We start from the raw sequence: 4,265 nt of genomic DNA on the forward strand, positions 1-4,265 counted from the left end.
TGTGAGCACTAAGTTGAGCACCCAATTGAGTAACGGAGTCCACTTCAAGCTTTCCTCCTCTAGTAGCCTTGCGAGGTCTACTATATTGTGAGTTATGGACCGCCATTTCCTCAATCTTGTTCCATGTTTGATTGTCATCAACTTCGGTGAACATTCCATTTGATCCCATATTGAGAATGTTCCTAGAATCTTCATATAAACCATTCCAAAATTGTTGCACCAAAAACCATTCGCTAAGTCCATGGTGAGGACATGAGCGACAAATTCCCTTGACCCGCTCCCAAGCTTCATACAAAGACTCTTCATCCCTTTGCTTAAAACCCGTAATTTGAGCTCTTAGCATGTTAGTCTTTTCCGGTGGGTAGAATTTTTTGTAGAAAGCTAGAGCCAACTTCTTCCAAGAATCTATTCCAAGGGTGGCCTTATCAAGGCCCTTCAACCATTGCTTCGCGGTGCCTATTAAGGAAAAAGGAAATAAGACCCATCTAATTTGGTCTTGAGTCACGCCTGTTTGAGAGATAGCATCACAATAGTCGCAAAAGGTTTCCATATGAGAATGAGGGTCCTCACTAGGCATCCCCCTGAATTGGCTCCTCTCAACTAATTGGATGAAGGCGGACTTCGCAATAAAATTTCCGGTTAGATGTTGCGGTGTAGGAGTACCATTTGGTAGATTCTCCTCGGTGGGTACGGAGTGTGACGAGAATTTTGGCATTGTAGGTGGATTTTGTGGGGTATTGTGTAATGGGTTCTCTTCTCCTTCTATTGCGAAAGGATTGACAAACTCACTAGTGGGTTGAACAACTTCACTAATACCTCTTAAATTCCTCCTAACAAGTCTCCTATTGTTCATCAAGGTTCTTTCGATTTCACGGTCAAAAGGTAACAAATCACCTTGTAACCTTCTATACATGCAAAATATCAAACAACTCGAAAACAATTAGAACAAACCTTGAGGAGTTTTACTTCCTCAAGGCGAAGAAAGACACAACTAATAACAATAAAAAGAAATCTAAATCAAACAAACACCGTCCCCGGCAACGACGCCATTTTTTGATGCGATCCCGCTAAGTGTTCACAAATTAAGATGTGGTCGTTGGTCACGGTCGAATAAAAACACAATTTATAGCTCCACAAACAACTCTATAATTAGTAAAGAGGCAAGTAAAGGTCGGATCCCAAGGGACGGGTATTGAAATGAGATTTCTATTGCAACTAGTGGTGTCTAAGGGGTGTCACAAATTGGGTTGATGTAGAAGGTTACTAAACTAAAATAGCAATGAAAATAAACAAGCAAGATGAATTAAAGGGGTGTAAACAATTGATTAAAGGCACTAGGGTGTCATGGGATCATAGGGGAATCATGGGATACGATCATACAAACATGTTCTCAAATTATAAGAAAGCAATTATTGTTGTTGATACCGTCGTTTTAGTATCAAAAATAAAATTTATAATTCCGAGCTAAACTAACAGAAGCTAGTGGTAGCACGAGTCGAACCACAGGGAGGAAGGGAATTTTAGTTGTTCTATATTTCAGTCCAGAAGTAACAAGTAAGGGGGTTTGAGTTGAATTGGTCTAATACTAATGGCAATGAAATTAAAAGTAAACTAAAGAAACTGGATTAAATCAAATATAAAAGAAATGCTAAGACGGTCGATTCACTATAGCTGCGATGGCGCATAATCCTAGGTAAGTCTGAAATAAGGTCGTGTAGATGGATAAATAACAAGTCATCTTAGTCCAAGTTAACCAGTAGCTCCTTTCGGCCTATGCTACTAGCCCCTAAGTCTCACTAATGCTAGCTCTCGCACTGAAAAGTGATTCTTAAAGCCTAAATTACCTGTCTTTCGATCTTAGCAATTTAGTCGTTCTAATTCATTAATTATTTCCCTCCCCTGTCTCTCGATCTTAATGGGTTGGTCAATACTAAGCATTTAACAAATAGCCTCTCGGTCTCGTTGTCAAATATTGCAATTAATAAATTAAAAACGGTGCTAATCATACACGCGTCAGTCGATCGACCGCTATAGGCAGTCGATCGACCAACTGGCACAGTCGATCGACCAGAGAAGTCAGTCGATCGACCAATGCCCTAATTCAGGTCGCCTAATTCTACGCCATCTACGCTATAGATCCCCTACATCCTAGCACGAAGGGTTTAGCTACTCATGACTATTACGAAAACAACAATAAAATTAACTAATAGAACAGTAGAATTCATGATTGGAATAATTGAACAAACAAATAAAATAAAATGATAAATTAAACCGGAAACTAATCTACCAATTCTAAACTAAGGACAAAAAGAGTAATGAAACTGAAATAAGAACAAGAGAATACCGAATGGAATTTGCAGAACAAAGATCCAAAACCGAATGCGAAACTAACTTGTATCGAAGGAAATAATTATAAACTTAAGAACACTAGAATTTTTATGATGAAAACTGGATGCTACAAACTGAAACCTAAGATATGTTATATAGGAATACAACGTAGTTCTTATTTCCTAAAACCTAATTACCATGGGCTTCTAAATTCTCGTTCTATTAATTCACGCATCAGCTCGTGGAGTGGTCGATCGACCACTAGACCCAGTCGATCGACCAAGTATAGCTGAACAAAGAGCTTCGATACTGTGGTCCGGTCGATCGACCAAAAGTACCAGTCGATCGACCAAGGATGCTGTACAGTAATGCATTCTGACGAATTCTGCAGCGCGCACCGATCTTAAAACAGCTGCCATTTCTTTGTTACTTGGTCAAATCAGGCGTTCTACGCAGTGTTGGAAATCTAAGAGGATAAGATTTCACCTACAATTGGAATCACTCGATTATCTGCTCTAGAACTCGAGCTATAGCCATCTGAAGCAGCCTGCAATGTCGAGAAGCATTTCTTTGTTTGTTAAACTCGTACGCACCCATACTTTTGATATCTTCAGGCCTTGAAATGCATTCTAAACTTCAAGTCTGAGTCAAATATTCATGTCCTTCCTAAGCTTAGCTTCCGGGGTCAAGATTCGGTTCATTTTCTGCTCAATCCCGCAATAATCTGCAATATTACATAAAAATACGAGAGTAGACTGAAATGGGGAAAATAGTAGAATAAACTACATATAATAGACATAAAATGCGTGGAAATAAAGATGTAAAACATCATATTATAGACACGCATCAAACTTCCCCAAACCAAACCTTTGCTTGTCCCCAAGCAAACTAAATGCAAAACTAAATCTAGATAGAAAGGAGCAAAACATGGACAAACTGAAAATCGTCTACTTAAACCAATTTAATGCATATGAATCAACTACTAACAGCTCAATGTCACGCAAATGAATTTATGCATATTCCAAAAAGACGTTGAACGTTTGACCTTGCAAGACTTTCAAGATTGGACTCTCCCGGGTCACTCTTCTCTCAACAAAGCAAATGGTAAGCAATTTATATGTAAGAGAGAAAGAGACAAAAGTCGCTCACCTAGACTCAACCAACATGATCATGCATGCAATATAGTATGATAAGTAATTCTAGCTACCGTGCACATACATTCCAACCATTCAGGGTCCGTCACATGCCGAATACTTGCAAAGATATGGATAAGTGAGGCTATGGGTAAGAAGGGGCAAAACGATATGGGAATGAGAAGGAAGTAGCCAAGCTAGCATCCTATCAAACCGAATACATACATCCACTTCTAACTTAATGAAATAAGCTCAAATGCCTTAATGAATTAGGCAAACACTTCACTAATCCAAACTCAATACTCCTCATAGAATATAAATCGCAACATAGGAGTCAAATAACTCAATTTCTTTTTTTTTTCTTCTTCTTTCTTTGCCGTTTCTTTTTCTTTTCTTTTCTTTTTCTTTTTCGTTTTTTTTTTTTCGGCAGTCACTTTTTTTCAATTTCTTCATTTTTCTTTTTCTTTTCTCCTTCATTCATTACCAACTTCATAGAGTGCAAATCGAGCCAAAATTGATACAATACAACGAATACCACTAAAACTACCAAACTAGCTCAGCAAAGGGTAGGCTTAGATTATGGATTGTAGCTAAAGGGTCAACTGGCAATTTTTGGCTAATGTGAAGCTAATGGGTAAAATGAATAAAAGGGATTTCCCAAGCATTCTCCAAACATGCAACACCAACCACTAACCCGAATGTATGCAGGCAAAAAGAAATTAAATGTCATACTTGTGCAAATTAGTGTTACACGATATGCAGGGAGTAACTACTCACAATCCTAAATGAAATTGGTCATGAATG

General features: G+C 38.3%; 1 non-coding gene across 1 annotated transcript; it reads left to right on the top strand.

The window, feature by feature from the left end:
• The first annotated feature begins 236 nt into the window (after positions 1–236).
• LOC141603199 (small nucleolar RNA R71) lies at positions 237–343 on the top strand. Its single transcript, XR_012525091.1, has one exon. It is a non-coding gene; the product is annotated as a small nucleolar RNA R71 (small nucleolar RNA).
• The last annotated feature ends 3,922 nt before the right edge of the window (positions 344–4,265 follow it).

Source organism: Silene latifolia, chromosome 9 (assembly GCF_048544455.1).
Source record: "Silene latifolia isolate original U9 population chromosome 9, ASM4854445v1, whole genome shotgun sequence".
NCBI lineage: Eukaryota > Viridiplantae > Streptophyta > Magnoliopsida > Caryophyllales > Caryophyllaceae > Silene > Silene latifolia.